Raw genomic sequence first — 26,708 nt, 5'->3', positions numbered from 1 at the left:
GGAATTCTTTTTATTCCATGATTACCGGTTTCGGCGAAACTAAAGCCGCCATCATCGGACCTAAGGAGGACAGAAAACACTATAAAAGTGGGCTTAGAGTCCACCTATATAACATGTATACATGTAAATTTAGTTACATACCTTAGGACACATACAGGTTACAACATCAAGGCAAACAATGGTGATACTAATAGTTCCCAGTGCTTCGGCAGCTCAGATGGTATAGCAATTGCCCGCAAGCCCAAGCTCCCGAGTTCGAGTCTCGGTCCGACACACAGTTTTAATCTGCCAGGAAGTTTCATATTAATAGTTGCCTATAACACTCAGGGCTTACCATATTGTAATAAGTAACACATAGGCGTCCAAAAGAGATGACATTATCAATGCTAAGTGTTTCCATCACATACAAGCGCAAGCTAGGTACTACAGCAGCTCCGGCTCTGTTCTTACACTACAGGCCGCGACGCGACACGGCGCTAGCAGAAGAGGCGCCAATGGATGTCACAGCTCGCCTCATAACAGGCTCTGCGTGTGTGGTAAGACTACGTCATTAGGGCTTGTACATAATGCTAGAGATTACTGTATCACGTAAACATATACAAAACTTATGAAAGCTGCAGACCTACACAATTGTACATCTCCCTAGTCACATATACAGAAAGCTAAAGCAGCAGTACTACAATGTAATATGTTGTTGTTGTTGTTGTTGTGGTCTTCAGTCCTGAGACTGGTTTGATGCAGCTCTCCATGCTATTCTATCCTGTGCAAGCTTCTTCATCTCCCAGTACCTACTGCAACCTACATCCTTCTGAATCTGCTTAGTGTATTCATCTCTTGGTCTCCCTCTACGATTTTTACCCTCCACGCTGCCCTCCAATACTAAATTTGTGATCCCTTGATGTCTCAAAACATGTCCTACCAGCCGATCCCTTCCTCTAGTCAAGTTGTGCCACAAACTTCTCTTCTCCCCAATCCTATTCAATACCTCCTCATTAGTTATGTGATCTACCCACCTTATCTTCAGCATTCTTCTGTAGCACCACATTTCGAAATCTTCTATTCTCTTCTTGCCCAAACTGGTTATCGTCCATGTTTCACTTCCATACATGGCTACACTCCATACAAATACTTTCAGAAACGACTTCCTGACACTTAAATCAATATTCGATGTTAACAAATTTATCTTCTTCAGAAACGATTTCCTTGCCATTGCCAGTCTACATTTTATATCCTCTCTACTTCGACCATCATCAGTTATTTTACTCCCTAAATAGCAAAACTCCTTTACTACTTTAAGTGTTTCATTTCCTAATCTAATCCCCTCAGGTTCACCCGATTTAATTTGACTATATTCCATTATCCTCGTTTTGCTTTTGTTGATGTTCATCTTATATCCTCCTTTCAAGACACTGTCCATTCCGTTCAACTGCTCTTCCAAGTCCTTTGCTGTCTCTGACAGAATTACAATGTCATCGGCGAACCTCAAAGTTTTTACTTCTTCTCCATGAATTTTAATACCTACTCCGAATTTTTCTTTTGTTTCCTTTACTGCTTGCTCAATATACAGATTGAATAACATCGGGGAGAGGCTACAACCCTGTCTCACTCCCTTCCCAACCACTGCTTCCCTTTCATGCCCCTCGACTCTTATAACTGCCATCTGGTTTCTGTACAAATTGTAAATAGCCTTTCGCTCCTTGTATTTTACCCCTGCCACCTTCAGAATTTGAAAGAGAGTATTCCAGTTAACGTTGTCAAAAGCTTTCTCTAAGTCTACAAATGCTAGAAACGTAGGTTTGCCTTTTCTTAATCTTTCTTCTAAGATAAGTCGTAAGGTTAGTATTGCCTCACGTGTTCCAACATTTCTACGGAATCCAAACTGATCTTCCCCGAGGTCCGCTTCTACCAGTTTTTCCATTCGTCTGTAAAGAATTCGCGTTAGTATTTTGCAGCTGTGACTTATTAAACTGATAGTTCGGTAATTCTCACATCTGTCAACACCTGATTTCTTTGGGATTGGAATTATTATATTCTTCTTGAAGTCTGTGGGTATTTCGCCTGTCTCATACATCTTGCTCACCAGATGGTAGAGTTTTGTCATGACTGGCTCTCCCAAGGCCATCAGTAGTTCTAATGGAATGTTGTCTACTCCCGGGGCCTTGTTTCAACTCAGGTCTTTCAGTGCTCTGTCAAACTCTTCACGCAGTATCTTATCTCCCATTTCATCTTCATCTACATCCTCTTCCATTTCCATAATATTGTGCTCAAGTACATCGCCCTTGTATAAACCCTCTATATACTCCTTCCACCTTTCTGCCTTCCCTTCTTTGCTTAGAACTGGGTTGCCATCTGAGCTCTTAATATTCATACAAGTGGTTCTCTTCTCTCCAAAGGTCTCTTTAATTTTCCTGTAGGCAGTATCTATCTTACCCCTAGCGAGACAAGCCTCTACATCCTTACATTTGTCCTCTAGCCATCCCTGCTTAGCCATTTTGCACTTCCTGTCGATCTCATTTTTGAGACGTTTGTATTCCCTTTGGCCTGCTTCATTTACTGCATTTTTATATTTTCTCCTTTCATCAATTAAATTCAATATTTCTTCTGTTACCCAAGGATTTCTATTAGCCCTCTTCTTTTTACCTACTTGATCCTCTGCTGCCTTCACTACTTCATCCCTCAGAGCTACCCATTCTTCTTCTACTGTATTTCTTTCCCCCAGTCCTGTCAATTGTTCCCTTATGCTCTCCCTGAAACTCTCTACAACCTCTGGTTCTTTCAGTTTATCCAGGTCCCATCTCCTTAAATTCCCACCTTTTTGCAGTTTCTTCAGTTTCAATCTGCAGTTCACAACCAATAGATTGTGGTCAGAATCCACATCTGTCCCTGGAAATGTCTTACAATTTAAAACTTGGTTCCTAAATCTCTGTCTTACCATTATATAATCTATCTGATACCTTTTAGTATCTCCAGGATTCTTCCAGGTATACAACCTTCTTTTATGATTCTTGAACCAAGTGTTAGCTATGATTAACTTATGCTCTGTGCAAAATTCTACAAGGCGGCTTCCTCTTTCATTTCTTCCCTCCAATTCATATTCACCTACTATGTTTCCTTCTCTCCCTTTTCCTACTCTTGAATTCCAGTCACCCATGACTATTAAATTTTCGTCTCCCTTCACTACCTGACTAATTTCTTTTATCTCGTCATACATTTCATCAATTTCTTCATCATCTGCAGAGCTAGTTGGCATATAAACTTGTACTATTGTAGTAGGCATGGGCTTTGTGTCTATCTTGGCCACAATAATGCGTTCACTATGCTGTTTGTAGTAGCTAACCCGCACTCCTATTTTCTTATTCATTATTAAACCTACTCCTGCATTACCCCTATTTGATTTTGTATTTATAACCCTGTAATCATCTGACCAAAAGTCTTGTTCCTCCTGCCACCGAACTTCACTAATTTCCACTATATCTAACTTTAACCTATCCATTTCCCTTTTTAAATTTTCTAACCTACCTGCCCGATTAAGGGATCTGACATTCCACGCTCCGATCCGTAGAATGCCAGTTTTCTTTCTCTTGATAACGACGTCCTCTTGAGTAGTCCCCGCCCGGAGATCCGAATGGGGGTCTATTTTACCTCCGTTATATTTTACCCAAGAGGACGCCATCATCATTTAATCATACAGTAAAGCTGCTACAGATATAATATACGAGGCAGAAAAAAATTTAGGCAGAAAAACACTTAAGAAGAACGGAGCTGCCTCGTCTGGCAACACAAAAAGAACCCACTCCGGGAGAATAAAAGTAACAAACACACGATGAAAAGCTAAAACAAAGCTCTGAAATGTGCTTTGTTCTGCATAGAGTGTTTTATAGGGCTCGAACGAGAATAATAATAATAATGATAAGTGTGTCTAAATATTATAGTATGATAATATTTAATTATGGCTCCGTAAACTTTCCCGGCGTGGTAATTGATTATATTCATATCGAGTCTTCAGCCGGAACATAACTTCATCTTAACACAATATTTCGGCGGTCTACCTGGCCTCATCTTCAGTCGAGTAAGCCGTCGCACTAAATACATGTGGGCAGTTTTCCATAGATAACTAATGCTACGCTATGAGATCAAAAGTATTCGGACACCCCAAAAACATACGTTTTTCATATAAGTTGCATTGTGCTGCCACCTACTGCCAGGTACTCCATATCAGCGATATCAGTAGTAATTAGACATCGTGAGAGAGCAGAATGGGGCGCTCCGCGGAACTCACGGACTTCGAACATGGACAGGTGGTTTGGTGTCACTTGTGTCACGTCTCTACGAGAGTGTTCCACACTCCTAAACGTTCCTAGGTCCACTGTTTCCGATTTGATAGTGAAACGTGAAGGGATACGTACAGCACAAAAGCGTACAGTCCGACCTCGTCTGTTGAGTGACAGAGACCGCCGACAGTCGAAGAGGGTCGTAATGTATAATATGCAGACATCTATCCAGACCATCACACAGGAATTCCAAACTCCATCAGGATCCACTACGATAGTTAGGTGGGAGGAGAGAAACCTTGGATTTTATGGCCGAGCGGCTGCTCATAAGCCACGCATCACACCGGTAAATGCCAAACGACGCCTCTCTTGGTGTAAGAAGCGTAAACACTGGACAATTGAACAGTGAAAAAACGTTGTGTGGAGTGACGAATTATGGCACACAATGTGGCGATCCGATGTAAGGGTCTGGGTATGGTGAATGCCCTGTGAACGTCATCTGCCAACGTGTGTAGTGCCAACAGTAAAATTCGGAGGCGGTGGTGTTATGGTATGGTCGTGTTTTTCATAAAAGGGGGCTTGCACCCCTTGTTGTTTTGCGTGGTACTATCACATCACAGACCTACATTAATGTTTTAAGCACCTTCTTGCTTCCCACTGTTGAAGAGCAATTCGGGGATGGCGATTGCATCTTTCAACACGATCGAGTACCTTTTCATAATGCACGGCCTGTGGCGGAGTGGTTACACGATAATATTATACCTGTAATGGACTGTCCTGCACAGAGCTCTGACCTGAATCCTATAGAACACCTTTGGGATGTTTTGGAACTCCGACTTCGTGCCAGGCCTAACCGACCGACATCGATACCTCTCCTCAGTGCAGCACTCCGTAAAGAATGGGCTACCAGTCAAGAAATCTTCCATCAACCGACGGAACGTATGCCTGCGAGAGTGGAAGCTGTCACCAAGGCTAAGGATGGGACAAAACCGTATTGAATTTCAGCATTACCGATGGAGGGTGCCACGAACTTGTAAGTCATTTTCAGCCAGGTGTCCGGATACTTATGATAACATAGTGTAAGTTTTGGAATATGTCACCCTATATCAAAAATTTAGTGGCCTTTTGTGGAGGGTTGCTGCTAAGACGATTCTCCCTGAATCAATTAACCATACAGGAGATAAGCGTTGGGTCTCGCAATGCCCTAGAGTGACACACATACTTTCCGGACACAACGACATAAAAACTGAAAATAGCAGTCACGGAGAAAAAAATTTGACCCATCAACTCATCTCTTAATACAGAAAATACGTATTGTTCTGTGTAGTTTGATGTTCCTTTTCAGAATAGAGATTTAGCCACATATACTCGCCTTTATCTAGTAAAATTAAATCTACGTTTCATGTGAAATACAATAAGCAGTAATTTATGAGGTATTGACCATTGGCCTCTATCTCAGGTTCCTCGACTGACGCTTGTGTAACGATTTTTCTGACGTTTCCCCAGAACGAGTGGCTGGCATTGTCAGAGGTTCGCAGAGTCCATAACAGTGACGGTGACGGGCCACACGCTACGACGCGTTGCCTTAGAACAGCTTACGTAATCAAAACAAACTGATTTATACACTATGACCAATATCCCACGTAGCGTACTACACAGATTAGCAACTTGGTTGGTTTTCTTGTGCTCCACTACCAATGATAACGTTTTTAATTTTTGCTACACTCATCTTTATTTTACACTTTTAGTGCGATATATACTATTATAAAATGTGATACTACGAGTCAAACGAAACTTCATTTCTATACTGTGTCCTCTTGCAGACACAGCAACAGTATCATCTGTGGACAATTTACACAAAGGGCGAGTACGCACACACATAGGTTTCTCAATAAAAAACACGAGAAATAGCGCCATCTGACTTTGGGTTACCGCAAATGTGCAGTACGCTGAAACGTCACTGGAATAGAGTTCGCGGCCCTACGTCATAATTATGTACCTGTCGTGCAAACATCTGAGGGCTTTTCTGTGGCTATATTATCTCTGTGATTATCTCCTCGCTACTTGCAACGGTCGTTGGCTGCAACACAGAAATACAGGATCCGGTTTATGTAGAGGCTTTACTCTTTCTTGAAGCTGTTGTCAAGTTTGTGGATTAATGTGGCTTTGTTGAACAAAAGTCGATGGTAGCTCTTCTCCACTGCGAAAACCTCTGTGTCTGCGAATTTTATTTTATGGTCAGTCACTGAGAGAGCATGATTCGCCACAGTTGATTTCCCCACCTGTCACCAACCTGCAGTTTCGTATGTGTTCGGTGATCCTGATGTTGATGGATCGCCCAGTAAATCCAGTATGGTTTTTTTTTAATTACTCGACATGCTGTGTATTCCAGGAGTCGTAAGTGGGTCCGTTTTGTCCTTTGACGAACAGAGGTACTCTTGGATCTTCTTTATAGGTTTGTAAATACTCTTTTCGCCATGTTTGCGCAACTTATGACCTATTATGTCTGTCACTATGGGGATGTACGGCAGAAAAGCCGTACCCGATATTTCTTCTTCGGAAGTGCCACTTCGTCGAGCAGTTTCTAACTAAATCCGGTTCCTAAAATTTCTTAATTTATCACGTTTCGGCCACTGCCATTATCAGATATCATGAAGCTTCGAAGTAACAAATGGTTTCTTGCCAGTACTGAAAACTATGCCTAACCTAAATCTAGGAATAGTTTTTAGTACTGACACAAAACTTTCTTTTACAGTTTCTAAGAGTTATGTTATCTGATGATGGCCGTGGGCGAAATGTTGTAATAGGTAAAGAAATTGTAGTACACGGTGTAGACGGTTTCATCGCAAAATACCCACAATGATCGCTGACTCACGCAGGAAATTCATTTCCGATATTACTATTAACATCGTGACTGTTAGGTTCCGTGACGTTTCTTAAACAGCTGATGGAGTACCCATTGCGCCTCAGACCGCATTGCAGCTCTTGCAACTCGCGTCCGAGGCTCTGCGGTTCATGTATTCGTCTTATGCGCGTCCTCTTTTCTTGGTCGGATATGATTTGGTAGAATGTACAGGTATCGGTCCATGTCTGCCGGTTTCCGATTCACACTAAGTCTCTTATTCCCACTATCCCTCGTAACCAGCACATATTGAAAGGGTGACTATTGGTGCTTTCCTACTTATGTAGTAAAATTTATGTTGCCACGGAGACTTTTCAGATGTCTTAGGAAGTCACCGAGCTGTTCCTCACCATGCCTTCACACGAAGTGGGTCTCATCGATGTACCTGTACCACACCTTAGGTTTATAGAGGTGTCTATTCAAGCGCCCGTCCTTCAGAATGCTCCAGGAAGTAATTTATAACCACTGGACTAACCAGGTTATCATCACGAAGTCTTTCAGCTGTTCGGAGAAATCGGCATTCCACATAAAGTGGTTCGTGCGAAGAAAAATTGGAAATTTGTGATAAGTCTTGTGGGACCAAACTGCTGAGGTTATCGGTCCCTAAGCTTACCCACTACTTAATCTAACTTAAACTAACTTATGGTAAGAACAACAAACACACACATGCCCGAGGGAGGACTCGAACAGCCGGCCGGGATGGCCGAGCGGTTCTGGGCGCTACAGTCTGGAACCGCGCGACCGCTACGGTCGCAGGTTCGAATCCTGCCTCGGGCATGGATGTGTGTGATGTCCTTAGGTTAGTTAGGTTTAAGTAGTTCTAAGTTCTAGGGGACTGATGACCACAGTAGTTAAGTCCCATAGTGCTCAGAGCCATTTGAACCATTTGAAGGAGTCGAACGTCCGACGGTGAGAGCCACGCGGACCGTGACAAGGCGCCTCAGCCCGCACGGCGACGTGGTAAGACATATGGATGAAAGTGGTTGGTGGTACCCTGGTGGTAAGACATGTATGAAAGAGGTTGGTGGTGTCCTGGAACCCATATGCTCCAGGGAGCAATCGAGTGGCACTTCGGCAAACGAAGAAACAACATCAAAGCTGATGTCATTATTTTTAAACGAACACACCGCCATTTAACTATATAGTTGTTTATTTAAGAACAATATTTAAGAAAAATATTGGCTCCCCACGAAGTGCCAGATGTGAAATCATCGTACCTGGAATTTCTTGAGGAGCCAACACTTTTCTTAATTTATGGACAATTTTGAGCCTGATGTTCTGCAATATATGTTAATGACATAAACTCAGTCACTTGAAAATGGCATAAAAGGCTGACACCTGGGTCGTAATTAAATAAACAACTATACAGTGAAGTGGCGGTGCGATCATTCAAAAATTATTGTATGACTGTTGCTGAGCAACATCGAAAACTTTTTACTGATGTCATTAGGCCCAAGCTTTAGTTTCTCCATCATTTGTTCATCCGTTATCAACTCGCATTTCTAGTTTTAGACCTAACGTCCAGTGGCTGCGTAAACATGCACAAAGTGTAGCACGATTTTGCACGACAAAGAGCGGGTAAACCAAACAGGTGCTGAGGAATGGGGACACTACTGCGAACAAACTTGTCGCCCGTTGTCGTGCAATGTCACGAGACCGTGCACAGGCTTCAAATCAATTTTAATTTGCCGAGCCAGTCGGGCGACACACTGAAGTTAATCAGCCTGCAACAAGCACGAAGATGCTAGTGGGATAAGAAGACGCCTTCGTATCACACTACGAATATTACTTACAAGTTTTGGGAGGAGGTAGCAACGGAATTAGACGAGACAGGTAATTTTCTTTCCTCACGTGTCTTTAGAGAACAGTGAGGATGGTATTATGAATGTGATTTTCCATAGTTTGACCCAGATTTTCGAAAGCATTTTCTGATATATTTAAAAAAAATCTTTACGCCAATAATTATTGTTGAGCTAAGCCCGAGCGAGGTAGCGTAGTGATTAGCACACTGGACTCACATTCGGGAGGACGACGGTTTAAACTCGAGTCCGGCCATCCTGATTCAGGTTTTCTGCGATTTCCCTAAATCACTTAATGCAAATGCCGAAACGGTTATCCATCCTTCCCTAATCCGACCTTGTGCTGCGTCTCTAACGACTTCGTTGTCGACCGGACGTTAAACAGTAATCTCCTCCTCCTCCTCCTGATGCTAAGGAGCAGATGTAATCTAATGGGGTCTCTTCCTCTTTTCTGTAAACTATACTAAGCAAAAATTAAGTAAAAATTGACTAAGGCGTACCTGTGACATGGTAGTGCCATACGCCTAAGCTGAAGACGAAGATGCGAGCGGAACTACACTGCCAAGCAGTTGCGAAACTACCTAAAGGTTACTGGTAGTGTAGTTGCACCGTTAAACAGCAGCCCATATGAGCAAACCAATTGTACCTTTACCTGTGGTTACTCGTACTTTAGGTACTTGGGCTATAAATTGCTCTGTTTAAAAAGAATAGCTCGATATAGTCATACGGCCGAGGTGTGCACCTCTGTTTTCATACCCTGCAGCTAATTCACAGCAAATAATAACCTGTAGCTGTGCTCCTTCAGTCAAATAGTCTGCGCATTGCCTAGAACTGTGAGTTAATAAAATACACACAAACACAAAGTAAAAGTTACATGACTAATTTAATATATATGGTTCGATCTAACGTCTGTAATTGATGTAGGCGACAGAGAATTATGTCGACTAATTTTTATTCAAAAAAGAACATCTCAGATAAATGGGAGTTGGCCTTATGATATTCATTTAAAATACAGACAGAAAATACCCTCACCAAATGGTCCGTAGCTCGTGGTCTCGCGGTTGCGTTCTCGCTTCGCGAGAACGGGGTTCCGGGTTTGATTCCCTGTGGGGTCAGGGATTTTCACCTACCTCGACTGGGTGTTTGTGTTGTCATCATCATTTCATCATCATCCAGGAAAGTGGAGAAATTTGGCTGAGCAAAGGTTGGGAAATTCTACGGGCGCTGATAACCGCGCAGTTGATCGCCCCACAAACCAAACATCATCATCATCACCCCTCATCAAATGCAGTGCTGCTACGTTGAGGGTGTTATGAGAATGGTACCAAACTCCCCAATCTAAACAGTCATCAAAGATACACGAAAACTAATTCCATTTCATAATCACAATTCAACAGCTCAAAACAGTTCAGAGTTCAACATGATGATCCACAAATTAAAAAATTGCTGCGCGAAGAACAGTAACTCATACTCTGTCTAATCTCAGTTCCGTAAGTTAAGAATTCTACTGTGGAGCACTTTCAGACCTCTCGAAATGTAACGTCACTTCAAATTTAGTGTATGTTCACCGCCCACAACCAATGACCTACACGACTCGCAGGTCTCACTCCTTCTAGCATCAATGTAAAAATGCCCAGAATCGCTCCCTTCAGCTCTTCAGTCGAGAAGTCCCAGTCTCCACTTGACTCCCGTAGTGTTGCGCCCCTGTATGCTTTTTCATCGGCTGAAAGCTGTCCCCACCAAAAATGTGTTTCTCTTACGTTCTACAGACATCATCTGACTGAACTTGACTACTTCCTGCAGCAAACTAATATACTACAACAACGTTTAAATAAACGAAATGTTATAAATATTCGGTCACACTCAGATTATTTACAACAGATATAAATAAAGGTTTGTTCATAAACAAATAATCCAGCATTCTTGCACAAGTGAGCTCATGATAAATGTCAACAATTGTCGTTGAATATTGTTCAAACAATTATTTAGGCTTGCTTGTCAGAAGCGCCTATGGTACTCTTTCAGAAAGCGTCTTTGGCACTCTTTTAAAAAGATAGTATCAGTTACAATACGCGACTGGCCAACTTATCAAATTTCCATTATTTTGTATCATCAGTTGTAACTAATATTAAAGTTACTGGCAGAATAGCTGACTATTCATTAAATAAATACACAAGTATGACAAAATATGTGGTATTCATGTTGCATTCACTTGCTATGTAATTTTGGAGGATTCAATTTTATGACAAACATTTGCATAGTGAAAAGCTATTAAAACAATAATAAATCAAGACATAAAATAGCTTTCAGAGATGACAGCTACAGTGCAATGCTGCCGTCTGAAACCTTGTATGTTGGAATTGCATGAAGTGTTTAACAGCTGTTAATTACGAAGTTCATTGCGAAAATGTTTGTTCACTGTGAAATATTAACTTCTGTAGTTTTGAAGATACTGAAAATATTGCTGTGGCACTGGATGGGCCTCATTTATCTGAAGTCACTGATGTAATCAGATTTCCGTTAATACTTGACTGTGAACTATTATCAAATCTCAAAGAGCTGTAACTTGGCCATCTCCCCGTTTCTCAGAGCATTGTCTGTTCTCTTAAGCGACCAAACGTTGTCAACATTCCCCGTCCCGAGAATTACCCACGTGCCGCCGCACTGCTTGTCTTTGTACCTGGCTCCCCTAGCCGGGCTGGTCACGTAGCCGGGCATGACGCGGCGCGCTCTGAGCCCTGCACCCACTAGTTTGAGGCAAACTGAAAATTCACGCCACCTCACACGACTTCCAGACGGCCAAATCGCTCGCCTACATTGGCGTAAAGTTACAGAGTTTCTAAGACCACTTGTAACTTAAAAGGTTTATGATTAATCCCATCTATTCCTAGCTCAAAAAATTCCAAAGGAGTATCTTTTAATTAAAAGACACGTTTGTTCGCTAATGGGCGAATTGACAGTCTTGCTAACGTTATCTGCTGTGTCCCATAACATGATTCCATTTACGCATGTACCCCGACATTAATAGGGGATATGATCACCATGCACACGTACACCGACCGCACAACGGGCTCGCATACTCTGGATCAGGTGGTCGAGCAGCTGCTTGGGTATAGCCTCCCATTCTTGCACCAGTACCTGTCGGAGCTCTTGAAGTGTCGTAGGGGTTTGAAGGCGTGCAGCAATACGGCGGCCGAGAGCATCCCAGACGTGCTTGATGAGGTTTAGGTCTGGAGAACATGCAGGCCACTCCATTCGCAGCTCGTGGGGGGGGAGGGGGGGGGGGTGCACTATCATCCATCAGGAGGTTCAAAATGGTTCAAATGGCTCTGAGCACTATTGGACTTAATATCTAAGGTCGTCAGTCCCCTAGAACTTAGAACTACTTAAACTTACCTAACCTAAGGACATCACACACATCCATGCCCAAGGCAGGATTCGAACCTGCGACCGCAGCGGTCGCGCGGTGCCGGACTGAAGCGCCTAGAACCGCTCGGCCACACCGGCCGGCTCCATCAGGAGGAAGGTGGGACCTACTGCACCCCTGAAAAGGCGGACATACTGGTGCAAAATGACATCCCGATACACCTGACCTGCTACACTTCCTCTGTCAAAGACATCCAGAGCTGCACGTGCACCAATCATAATCCCACCCCACACCATCAAACCACGACCTCCATACAGGTCTCTTTCACGGACATTAAGGGGCTGATATCTGGTTCCTGGTTCACGACAGATGAAAATCCATCGAGAATCACTGTTCAGACTATACCTGGACTAGTCCGTGAAAATAACCTGGGACCACTGCTCCAGTGACCATGTACTGTGTTCTTTACACCAGGCTTTGCGGGCTCTCCTGTGACCAGGGGTCAGTGGAATGCACCTTGCACACCTTGCAGGTCTCCGGGGGAATAAACCATGTCTGTTCAGTCGTCTTTAGACTGTGTATCTGGAGACAACTGTTGCAGTGGCTGCGGTAAGGTCCCGAGCAAGGCTACCTGCAGTACTCCGTGGCCGCCTGCGGGCACATATGGTGAGATACCGGTCGTCTTGTGGTGTTGTACACTCTAGACGTCCCGTACTGTAGCGTCTGGACACGTTTCCTGTCTGCTGGAATCATTGCCATAATCTTGAGATCACACTTTGTGGCGCACGGAGGGCCCGTGCTACGACCTGCTGTGTTTGACCAGCCTCCAGCCACCCTAGTATTCTACACCTCATAACGTCATCATTATGTGTTCTTTGAGCCATTTTCAACAGTCAGTCACCATTAGCACGTCTGAAAACATATGCACACTTGCTGCACCGTACTCTGACATGCACCAACACACCTCTGCGTATGTGGACTGCTGCCAGCGCCACCGTGCGACGACCGCAGGTCAAATGCACCGCATCGTCATGCCCCGGGGTGATTTAAACCCGCAAACCGCCCACCAAAGCGTTGTTGCACCATGTATCAGCATTACCCTTAATTTATGAGCATGAGTGTAATTCATTGCGTAAGATACCATTTACCTATGCTTGTTTCCACCTCTTGTTTCTTAGTCTAGAAATCCCTGGCGTGTCCAGTGTACCTATAAAAAATAAATCGGAGAAAGACATGCCAACCTCACTGCCCAAAAGGACGACTGCAATGGTCTGGTCGGATGACGTCGTGTGCAAAGGGCGCGGTGTTGTCGCTCGCTATCGTGACGATGTGCGACGGTCTGTCGCATATTTACACATCCAATGAACACCTAGCCTTACATTTCGGTTTCCCCAACATGAACACTGGCGGCTGTAGTTTCATATGACGTCTATATGCATGTCATTAGGCTACTATACTACTGCAGCTATAGTTTCATTGCAGGTCGCGGTGGCCGAGCGGTTCTAGGCGCTTCAGTCTGGAACCGCGCCACAGCTACGGTCGCAGGTTCGAATCCTGCCTCGGGCATGGATGTGTGTGATGTCCATAGGTTAGTTAGGTTTAAGTAGTTCTAAGTTCTAGGGGACTGATGACCTCAGCTGTTAAGTCCCATAGTGCTCAGAGCCATTTGAACCATATAGTTTCATTATTTCCTTTCATTATCGATTAAGTGTTTAGAAAAAGAGGAAAAATGGACATTAATATGAACAGAATTGATCATTTCGATACAAGTGCGTTTGCGAACAGCTTCACTCCAAACACATCGTCGGAGAATGAAGAAATAAATGAAGAAAGTAACTGAAACTTTGACTGACGGCTTACATTTTACATCTCAGGTTGGTGATACTGAATAGCTTAAAAATTTTGCTTCGTCATGTAGTGAGAACACATTTTTATTCAGCCGACCTATGGCGGACTACGGTGATAAAGTACTATTTTCAAATAAGCGCTTTCTAGGAACCCTACCGTTCCTTAATTTACCGAAGCTGTGATGCATACCCAAAACATATAAAAAATGAAAACGGTATCAAAACTGATACGTAGCAAAAGAAAGGTTGTGTTGCTTGAGGCTTTCCGGACGGACTAGTAGAAATGGTTACCGGGTGAGACTTTGGATGCCGTGAAATCCCCACAATATTTAATCTTTGCAACTAACAGACTTCTTCAGGTGCTACGAACACACGACTGAGCTGTGACTGAAGCCTCCTGCTTACGCCAGCGGTGCTTCCTCAAAAATAGGGAGTTTACTGAAGAAACAAAAAATGTGTCTTCCGTCAGAAAAATAAACACGGAGCTTTTCTAGTCTCAGTGATGGGAAGTCTTGATTCGAGAAGACCCGGTGTTCACATGATACCTTGCATATGCGAGTCATATATTGGGCACTGTGAAAGGCAGTTGCGTCGAACATCGACGACACACACGTCTAGACCACCCGGAGAAATCTGGAATGGCTGAGAATCGTCTCAGTACGGAACACAATATGAACTACAAATATTACCAAAAATCTCTTGTCGACGTCTTCGCACAGGGACAGCGTAATTAAAGAAGTTGTGGAAAGCCCCAGCTCGCAAAATCTTGCAAACAGAAACGCAAGGTTCCAGCTTACCACAGCAAGGGATTCAGCGCTGTTAACATTAAAATCACAGTGACCAGAAAGGCGAACTATTGGCCATACAAAAGACGACGCTTCGCGAACGAATTAAATATATATACGACAACGGCGAAGGGGGTCACAGGCCAGAACGGACGCTGAATCCTTTGTTCATCGTCCGACACGTGGAGTAGCTCTCCTTCCCGCTATTGACCAGGAGATCCTCGACAATGGCAACTGAATTCAGCGCCTTCATGCCTACGCTTTTCTACATAGATTGGTATAAACTGAAGTTCAGTAGTATAGTAGTATGTTGGTCCCATCTGAAGACGTAGTCAATTGCGCCAATGAAATATTGTCGGGATTTCGTAACTACACTACTGGCCATTAAAATTGCTACACCAAGAAGAAATGCAGATTATAAACGAGTATTCATTGGACAAATATATTACACTAGAACTGACATGTGATTCCATTTTCACGCAATTTGGGTGCATAGATCCTGAGAAATCAGTACCCAGAACAACCACCTCTGGCCGTAATAACGGCCTTGATACGCCTGGGCATTGAGTCAAACAGAGCTTGGATTGCGTGAACAGGTACAGCTGCTCATGCGGCTTCAACGCGATACCACAGTTCACCAAGAGTGGTGACTGGCGTATTGTGACGAGCCAGTTGCTCGGCCACCATTGACCAGACATTTTCAGTTGGTAAGAGATCTGGAGAATGTGCTGGCCAGGGCAGCAGTCGAACATTTTCTGTATCCAGAAAGGCCCGTACATGACCTGTAACATGGGGTCGTGCATTATCCTGCTGAAATCCAGGGTTTCACAGGGATCGAATGAAGGGTAGAGCCACGGTTCGTAATACATCTGAAATGTACCGTCAACTGTTCAAAGTGCCGTCAGTGCGAACAAGAGGTGTCCGAGACGTGCAACCAATGACACCCCATACCATCACGCCGGGTGATACGCCAGTATGGCGATGACGCATACACGCTTCCAATGTGCGTTCACTGCGATGTCGCCAAACATCATGATGCTGTAGACAGAACCTGGATTCATCCGAAAAAATGACGTTTTGCCGTTCGTGCACCCAGGCTCGTCGTTGAGTACACCGTCGCAGGCGCTCATGTCTGTGATGCAGCGTCAGGGGTAACCGCAGCCATGGTCGCCGAGCTGATAGTCCATGCTGCTGCAAACGTCGTCGAACTGTTTGTGCAGATGGTTGTTGTCGTGCAAACGTCCCCATCTGTTGACTCAGGGATCGAGACGTGGCTGCACGATCCGTTACAGCCATGCGAATAAGATGCTTGTCATCTCGACTGCTAGTGATACGAGGCCGATGGAATCCAGCACGGCGTTCCGTATTACCCTCCTGAACCCACCGATTCCATATTCTGCTAACAGTCATTGGATCTCGACCAGCGCAAGCAGCAACGTCGCGATACGATAAACCGCAATCGCGATAGGCTACAATCCGACCTTTATCAAATTCGGAAACGTGATGGTACGCATTTCTCCTCCTTACACGAGGCATCACAACAACGTTTCAACAGGCAACGCCGGTCAACTGCTGTTTGTGTATGAGAAATCGGTTGGAAACTTTCCTCATGTCAGCACGTTGTAGGTGTCGCCACCGGCGCCAACCTTGTGTGAATGCTCTGAAAAGCTAATCATTTGCATATCACAGCATCTTCTTCCTGTCGGTTAAATTTCGCGTCTGTAGCACGTCATCTTCGTGGTGTAGCAATTTTAATTGCCAGTAGTGTATATACGACGTCTCGCCCGAGAACCGTTTCTACAAGAGAAAGATTAATACAAGACACTTGGGAGGCCAAAATGCCTTATTCATCTAGCAAAGATATTCAGTGCGATGAGGTTAATACCAGGGTACGTTTACGCAGACACTCGGTACATTACAACTACTCCGACTACATTGGTAAGCACATAATAAAAACTTTTTGTGACTCTCAGGCTATGTTTTAAGTTCATAACGCAACTCTAAGAGTTCTGTGTTTACCGTAACATACACGATAGCCCAAATTAGCTGATAATGCTCCTTTAGCGATTTGAGAATTATAATAATTCACGTGCCTTAAGCACACATTCGAACTGAACTGTCTCTAAATTGGCAAAAGCTACCCTGCATTTTCAGTTACGAGGTGCGTTCTAAAAGTAACACAACTCGGGTTTTTTTTCATTTTTTATGCAATATTCGGGCTTGTAGCCGGGAAATCGGAATTTGTTGTGGGACATTATAGAATGTTCCCGCTTCGGCCCCTGTAGTTTCATGAAGTTACGATAGATGGCGGCGCTATACGCAGCCTTCAAAATGGCGTCTGTAAAGGAAGTGCGATCCAAGCAGAGACCTGTCATTGAGTTTCCTTTCACGGAAAACCCGAGCGACGTAGCTATTCATAGGCGCTTGCAGAATGGCAGTAAACAAAAGCACAGTGAATCGTTGGGCGAGGCGCGTGTCATTATTGCAACGAGGGAGCGCAAACCTGTCGGATCTCCCGCGTGCCGGCCGCCCGCACACAGCAGCAACTCTTCCAATGTTGGAATGTGCGAACTCTCTCATTCGGGTTGATCGACAGATCACAATCAAACACTCCGCTGCTCAGCTTGACTTCTCTGCTGGTAGTGCTGACACACTCGTCCTCCAAACGGGTACAAAAAGGTGTGTGCCCGCAGGATTCCTCGCCGCGTAACAGAAAACCATTAAGAGCAACGGAGGACCTTCTGCGTGGAATTGCTTGCGCGCTACGAGACTGGTCGTGACAATTTTTTGTCACATATCCTCACATCCAATGAAACATGTGTTCATCTTTTCGAACCGGAAACAAAATGGCGATTAACAGTGTGGCGCCACACCATGTCTCCTCCGAAGAAACAGTTCAAAGCCGCACCCTAAGCCGGTAAAATCATGGCGACCGCCTTCTGCGACTCTTAGGGGTTATTGTGTATGAGTGCTCTGTGCTGTCCACAGGAAATTGAAGAACCGATTACACTGCGCATCCTAGGGGAGCTCACAAAACTGTCGCACCTCCCGGTTCCCCTCTCTTCGCTCCTTTGAGAGATGCACTCTGCGGGACGCAGTTCGCTAGCTCCGATGTCGACCAATAGAGTGGTACTATGCGGGCATCCAGGCCCTCCTAATAGGATGGCGTAAGGCCGTCGTATTGAACGAAAATTATGTTGAAAACAGGGTTTTGTAGCCAAAATCGTGGGGAATAACATGGTGTATTCGAATCCCAAATAGGACCAACCAGCTTCCAGAAAAAAATGTGCTGCTCTTCTTACTGAACGCCCCTCATCCACACATAATGAGGTAATTTCCAAGAATGATGGCCTATCGAAGTTGCGGTGTGTAAACGATACATATCGAACGTGTGATCGTAAATCGATCATGCGACTCTGGTGGCGGGCGTTGTGACCAATTATTTGTGATCGTCATTTTTCTCTGTTTTCCGTCGTTCCCTTAGTTGCTCTAAATTACATACCTCCGCGAATTATTTGCGAGTTGCTAGGGCATCCCAGACGATTTATGTCGGTAGTGAGTGGGATGTCTGGTGTTCTTGACGTTTCTTCGGCTGATTCCCTCACATGGAAAAATCTAATTCCATGTTTATCCAGCGTAGAAAATTGTTCGACTTTTTGTCGCAAATGTGGAGTACCACCGGACGAGGAATGAAGGGACTATGTAGACTCTGGTGGTTCGAAGCGTGTAAAACTTCTTAAGAACAGTTTCGATGCTGTAATACCGTTTACAATTTCATTGCGGACAGTGCGGAAAACGCACTAGTATCAGGAAGAATACATGGTTCGACTCTTCCAAATTATCAATCCAGACCACAGTAATGGACTCTGACATGATGCCAACAGCGACGAAGAGTAAGGTAAGTCGTCTCCTTTGCAATTACAAGTATTTTTGTAACGCTCTTCTTTTGTCGTTTCTGTAGCGACAACCGTAAACATACTCATAACGCCCGCCACCAGAGTCGCATGATCGATTTACGATCGCACGTTCGATATGTATAGTTTGGACACCGCAACTTCGATAGGCAATTCTTGGAAATTGCCCGTAATGACATTCCCAACTCTGTAACATAAGCGCGGCTCAAATAAACTTATTTCAAGAAATTCTACGTAACTTTAACGGGGATGCGAAGCAGCGCATTACCTTGAACTGCCATGACTCTAACACCGAAATATTCAGTGCTGCTTCAATAGCACACGCCATATGAAATAACCGATACTCATTGACTTGTATGAGAGACGGAGGGAGGCTAAAGTATTCATAGGAATGCATTTCATCCGGCGAGCGACGCAACGGTCCAAAAGATAAAGAGCGGAGAAGCCCAACGCCGTCATAGCTGCATTGTCTTGCGTCGTAGCTCACTGCGGCACGGCGCTCTGTGTACCACCCTCCTGGCTCCGTACCAATTCTGAAATGCGGGCAGCCGAACCGCTGAATATTAACTTCTCTGTTTACGGCGTGCCATGCGCTCGGCGTAAATTCTTTGTTTCTGCGCAAAATGTTTACTGTAATACGAAATATGATGGTTGTCGTAATGAGATGGCTCCGATTGCATCACACATTTTTATGACTCTACGTAAAGAACCATTATACACTGAGAAGATATGGGATGGCGATATGTACATATACAGATCGCGGTAGTATGGCGTACACAATGAGTGAAAGGGGCAGTGCACTGGCGGAGATGTCATTTGTATACAGGTGATTCATGTGGAAAGGTTTCCGAAATGATTACGGTCGCAGGACGAGAATTAACAGACTTCAAACCCGGAATGGTAGTTGGAGCTACACGCATGGAGCATTTCCAGTTCGGAAATCGTTGTTGTTGTTGTTGTGGTCTTCACTCCAGAGACTGGTTTGATGCAGCTTTCCATGCTACTCTAACCTGAGCAAGCTTGTTCATTTCCCAGTACCTACTGCAACCTACATCCTTATGAGTCTCTTTAGTGTATTCATCTCTTGGTCTCCCTCTACGATTTTTACCCTCCGCGCTGCCATCCAATACTAAATTAGTGATCCCTTGATACCTCAGAACATGTCCTACCAACCGCTCCCTTCTTCTAGACAAGTTGTGCCACAAATTCCTCTTCTCCCCAATTCTATTCAATACCTCCTCATTAGTTATGTGATCCACCCATCTAATCTTCAGCATTCTTCTGTAGCACTACATTTCGAAATCTTCGATTCTCATCTAGTCTAAACTATTTATCGTCCAAGTTTCACTTCCATACATGGCTACACTCCTGACAAATCTATACTCGATGTTAACAAATTTCTCGTCTTCAGAAACATTTCCTTGCCATTGCCAGTCTACATTTTACATCCTCTCCACTTCTACAATCATCAGTTATTTTGCCCCCCAAACAGCAAAACTCCTTTACTACTTTAAGCGTCTCATTTCCTAATCTAATACCCTCAGCATCACCCCATTTAATTCGACTACATTCCATTATCTTCGTTTCTCCTTTCAAGACACTGTCCATTCCGTTCAACTGCTCTTCCAAGACCTTTGCTGTCTCTGACGGAATTACAATGTCATCGGCGAACCTCAAAGTTTTTATTTCTTCTCCATGGATTTTAATTCCTACTCCGAATTTCTCCTTTGGTTCCTTTACTGCTTGCTCAGTATTTTTCTTGGTCATCAGTCTACTGACTGGTTTGATGCGGCCCGCCACGAATTCCTTTCCTGTGCTAACCTCTTCATCTCAGAGTAGCACTTGCAACCTACGTCCTCAATTATTTGCTTGACGTATTCCAATCTCTGTCTTCCTCTACAGTTTTTGCCCTCTACAGCTCCCTCTAGTACCCTGGAAGTCATTCCCTCATGTCTTAGCAGATGTCCTATCATCCTGTCCCTTCTCCTTATCAGTGTTTTCCACATATTCCTTTCCTCTCCGATTCTGCGTAGAACCTACTCATTCCTTACCCTATCAGTCCACCTAATTTTCATCATTCGTCTGTAGCACCACATCTCAAATGCTTCGATTCTCTTCTGTTCCGGTTTTCCCACAGTCCATGTTTCACTACCATACAATACTGTACTCCAGACGTACATCCTCAGAAATTTCTACCTCAAATTAAGGTCGATATTTGATATTAGTAGACTTCTCTTGGCGAGAAATGCCTTTTTTGCCATAGCGAGTCTGCTTTTGATGTCCTCCTTGCTCCGTCCGTCATTGGTTATTTTACTGCCTAGGTAGTAAACAGATTGAATAACATCGGGGATAGGCTACAACCTTGTCTCACTCCCTTCCCAACCACTGCTTCCCTTTCGTGCCCCTCGACTCATAACTGCCATCTTCTTTCTGTACAAATTGTAAGTAGCCTTTCGCTCCCTGTATTTTACCCCTGCCACCTTTAGAATTTGAAAGAGAGTATTCCAGTCAACATTGTCAAAAGCTTTCTCTAAGTCTACAAATGCTAGAAACGTAGGTTTGCCTTTCCTTAATCTTTCTTCTAAGATAAGTCGTAAGGTCAGTATTGCCTGACGTGTTCCAACATTTCTACGGAATCCCAACTGATCTTCCCCGAGGTCGGCTTCTACCAGTTTTTTCATCCGTCTGTAGAGAATTCGTGTTAGTATTTTGCAGCCGTGGCTCATTAAACTGATAGTTCGGTAGTTTTGGGGAATTCAATATTTTGAGATCTACAGTGTCAAGTGTGTGCCAAAATTTAGGCGTTAACTCTCACCACGCACAACATAGTAGCCGACAGCCTTCACGTAACGACCGAGAGTAGCGGCTTTTGCGTAGAGTTGTCAGAGGTAACAGACGAGCAGCACTGCGTCAAATAACCGCAGAAATCAATGTTGGACGCAACACGAACGTATGCGTTAGGACAGTGCGGCGACGTTTGGCGTTAATGGTCTATGCCAGCAGATGATCGACGCGAGTGCCCCTGCTACAGCACACGACATCGCTTTCAGCACCTCTCCTGATCTCGTGACCATATCGGTCGCACCCTAGACGACTGGAAAACCGTGGCCTGGTGAGATGAGTTCCAATTCCAGTTGGTAAGAGCTGATGATAGGGTTCGAGTGTGGCGCTGACCTCACGAAGCCACAGACCCAAGTTGTCAACAAGGTATTGTGCAAGCTGGTCGTGGCTCCACTATGGTATGGACTGTGTTTACATGGAATGAGCTTAGTCCTCTGGTCCTACTGGACCGGTCATTGACTGGAAATGATTATGCTCGGATACTTGGAGACCATTTGCACCCATTAATGGACTTCATGTTTCCAAAAGAACGATTTCATGTCACAGTGTCATAATTGTTTGCAGTTGGTTTGAAGAACATTCTGGACAGTTCGAGCGAGTGATTTGGCCATCCAGATTGCCCGACATACTCGTAAATCTCGTGCAACATTTATGGGACATAATCGAGGGGTCAGTTCGTACATAACATCCTGTCCCGGCAACACTTTCGCAGTTATGGGTGGCAATAGAGACAGCAAGGCTCAATATTTCTGCAGGAGACTTACAACGACTTGTTGAGTCCATGTCACGTGAGGTTGCTGCACTACGCCGGGCAAAAGGCTGTCCGGCACGATATTAGGAGGAATCCCATGACTTTTTGTCATCTCTGTCTATTGCGAAAATGAATATAATTTCTTCATTCTAAGCGTACTGATTCTTCAGTGATCGCCGGCCGGTGTGGCCGAGCTGTTCTAGGCGCTACAGTCTGGAACCACGCGACCGCTACGGTCGCAGGTTCGAATCCTGCCTCGGGGATGGGTGTTTGTGATGCCCTTAGGTTACTTAGGTGTAAGTAGTTTTAAGTTCTAGGGGACTGATGACCTCAGAAGTTAAGTCCCATAGTGCTCAGAACCCATATCCAGAAACAAAGGAGTGCTAGTTCTTCAAGATTCGCGGGAGAGCTTCTGTAAAGTTTGGAAGGTAGGAGACGAGGTTGTGGCAGAAGTGAAGCTGTGAGGACGGGGCGTGAGTCGTGTTTGGGTATCTCAGTTGGTAGAGCACTTGCCCGCGAAAGACAAAGGTCGCGAATTCGAGTCTCGATCCAGCACACAGTTTTAATCTGCCAAGAAGTTTCATTCTCTTTTGTAGACTGGTAGCGTTTTACCAGTATTTCGTGTTGCTAAAATAAGGCAAAATCACAATTTTTCGTTCAGTTAACATGAACTCATTTACAACTGACTGTCTTGATAAAAAAAGCAGTAAAATTAAAGCTTATCGTTCTTTCGATATGGAAGATACACTGTCTACTCAAAAACATCCGGACAACCTCATGTCATATGGAGTTGACCACTAGACATGTCACGGGAGGCTGACCGCCAGTATTAAAAGCTGCGGGTAGTGTTGTGTTGTAAGTAAATAACAGCAGAATCTAACAGCAGAATAATTCGCTCAGTCGAGTCCAGAGAGTTTGGAAATAGGCTAGTCACTGTCTGTCATCCGAGTAACAAATGTATGAGGAAAATTTCCACCCTTTTAAACCTGCCAAAGTTGACTGTTGGTGATGTGATATTGGAGAAGAAACTCAAATCAACAACCACAGCTAAACCAAGACCAGGCAGGCTCCTTTTCCTCAAAGACACGGACCATCAATGACTGCGGTTGGTGGTTATCAAAAATAGACTGAAACTGGCGGAAGGAGTCACTCGTGAGTTCCAAAGTTTTGCTAGTAGTGCAGTCACCAAAATGACTGCTTCGGGAGTTAAAAAGAACGGAGTACGACGGGCGATCATTTCCTCATAAGCCACACATTTCTGTAGTCAGTGATAAGCAGAGCAACGCCACTGGGCAGTGGATGATTGTAAACGAGTGATTTCGAGTGATAAAGCACTCTATACCCTTCGCAATCAGATGAAAGTGCTTGGGTTTCGCGATTGCATGGGGGAATGCTATGTACCATCGCATGCAGTGCCAACAGTGAAGTGCTGAGGAGGTGGTGCTACATTATGGAGATGCGTTTAATAGGTGTGGTCCCCTTATTGCACTTAGGAAAACGCTAAATGCTGAAACATATGAATAAATTTGCAGCACTGTGTAGTGCGTACAGTAGAGGACCAATTCGGAGACGATTGTTGTTTGCATCAGCATGATAATGCACCCTGTCATAAAGCAGCACCTGTGAGACAATAGTTTAAGGACAGTAACTGACCTGAACTCAATGGAAGACCTTTGGGATGAGTTAGAACGTCAGCTTTGCATCAGACTCCAGTGCTCAAATCACTACCTTCCTTAGGCTAAATTTGCACTACCCGCGATGCGATGCGATGCGATGCCGAGGCGAGCGGAGCGATGAAGCGCTGAAATCGCGTGACAATGGGCAGCCTTGTTTTAACAGTGGCAACAGAGCGGTGCCCGTTTAGACTGCAGGCTGCGCCGAGCGATGTGATGCGGTGCGATGCGATGACTCCGCTGTAGTCGCAACCGAGTTTGCGTTTCGCGCGAGTGTTTGGAGCGATTACTTGTTTGTGCTTGCGTCTGGAGTAATTGCTTGCTTGCGATGGACGTCGAAAGACTAATTAACAATGTGCGTGAACGCCCCATGTTGTGGGACCAGAAAAATAAATATTACCACAATAGGGATATTGTTCGTCAAGCATGGAACAAAATAGGTGAAGATTGTGGAACAGACAGTAAGTACAAAAAAGTAAAATAAATAGCTACTAGACTCCAAGAAACAAGTAACACAAACAACTTCGTTTATTTTCTAATTTTAATTGTGTATAGATACTATTACAGAATTTTGATAATGAAATGACGTTCACAATAGTTACAGTATTTGATAATTTCGACATGAAATATGTTTGCATTAATGACTGTTGACATAGTTTTTGAAGGCCTCTCTGACACTCCTCGCTCTTCTTGAAGCACTACTGCTTGTCATTTTGGAAGCATGCTGCTAAAGCACTGTGTTCTGTTATGTCCTGGTCAATAGACAATTGAAGGGAAATGTCAGGCCCATCTTTATCGATTATTATATTGTGCAACACGCAGATGCAATGAATAATAATGTCTGCATGTTCTACAGAAGTTTCAATTTCCTTTCGGAGAAGACGCCATTTGCTGGCCATAACTCCGAAAGGGAAATGGATAGGTTAAAGTTAGCTATAGTGGGAATTAGTGAAGTTCGGTGGCAGGAGGAACAAGACTTCTGGTCAGGTGACTACAGGGTTATAAACACAAAGTCAAATAGGGGTAATGCAGGAGTAGGTTTAATAATGAATAGGAAAATAGGAACGCAGGTAAGCTACTACAAACAGCTTAGTGAACGCATTATTGTGGCCAAGATAGATACGAAGCCCACACCTACTACAGTAGTACAAGTTTATATGCCAACTAGCTGTGCAGATGACGAAGAAATTGAAGAAATGTATGATGAAATAAAAGAAATTATTCAGATAGTGAAGGGAGACGAAAATTTAATAGTCATGGGTGACTGGAATTCGAGTGTAGGAAAAGGGAGAGAAGGAAACGTAGTAGGTGAATATGGATTGGGGCTAAGAAATGAAAGAGGAAGCCGCCTGGTAGAATTTTGCACAGAGCACAACTTAATCATAGCTAACACTTGGTTTAAGAATCATGATAGAAGGTTGTATACATGGAAGATCCCTGGAGATACTAAAAGGTATCAGATAGATTATATAATGGTAAGACAGAGATTTAGGAACCAGGTTTTAAATTGTAAGACATTTCCAGGGGCAGATGTGGACTCTGACCACAATCTATTGGTTATGACCTGTAGATTAAAACTGAAGAAACTGCAAAAAGGTGGGAATTTAAGGAGATGGGACCTGGATAAACTGAAAGAACCAGAGGTTGTACAGAGTTTCAGGGAGAGCATAAGGGAACAATTGACAGGAATGGGGGAAAGAAATACAGTAGAAGAAGAATGGGTAGCTTTGAGGGATGAAGTAGTGAAGGCAGCAGAGGATCAAGTAGGTAAAAAGACGAGGGCTAGTAGAAATCCTTGGATAACAGAAGAAATATTGAATTTAATTGATGAAAGGAGACAATATAAAAATGCAGTAAATGAAGCAGGCAAAAAGGAATACAAACGCCTCAAAAATGAGATCGACAGGAAGTGCAAAATGGCTAAGCAGGGATGGCTAGAGAACAAATGTAAGGATGTAGAGGCTTATCTCACTAGGGGTAAGATAGATACTGCCTACAGGAAAATTAAAGAGACCTTTGGAGATAAGAGAACCACTTGTATGAACATCATGAGCTCAGATGGAAACCCAGTTCTAAGCAAAGAAGGGAAAGCAGAAAGGTGGAAGGAGTATATAGAGGGTCTATACAAGGGTGATGTACTTGAGGACAATATTATGGAAATGGAAGAGGATGTAGATGAAGATGAAATGGGAGATACGATACTGCGTGAAGAGTTTGACAGAGCACTGAAAGACCTGAGTCGAAACAAGGCCCCCGGAGTAGACAACATTCCATTGGAACTACTGACGGCCTTGGGAGAGCCAGTCCTGACAAAACTCTACCATCTGGTGAGCAAGATGTATGAAACAGGCGAAATACCCTCAGACTTCAAGAAGAATATAATAATTCCAATCCCAAAGAAAGCAGGTGTTGACAGATGTGAGAATTACAGAACAATCAGTTTAATAAGCCACAGCTGCAAAATACTAACACGAATTCTTTACAGACGAATGGAAAAACTAGTAGAAGCCGACCTCGGGGAAGATCAGTTTGGGTTCCGTAGAAATGTTGGAACACGT

General features: G+C 44.0%; 1 protein-coding gene across 1 annotated transcript in view; it reads left to right on the top strand.

Annotated features, from left to right (window-relative positions):
- Positions 1-26,708, top strand: part of LOC126251146 (glutamate receptor ionotropic, kainate 2) — a 1,402,037-nt gene that overhangs the window by 1,169,412 nt on the left and 205,917 nt on the right. The gene's annotated exons all lie outside the window — the stretch shown is intronic.

The sequence above is a fragment of the Schistocerca nitens genome, chromosome 1, assembly GCF_023898315.1.
Source record: "Schistocerca nitens isolate TAMUIC-IGC-003100 chromosome 1, iqSchNite1.1, whole genome shotgun sequence".
Lineage (NCBI taxonomy): Eukaryota > Metazoa > Arthropoda > Insecta > Orthoptera > Acrididae > Schistocerca > Schistocerca nitens.
Note: the sequence above shows the minus strand (reverse complement) of the source record. Positions and strands in the feature narration are given on the sequence as shown.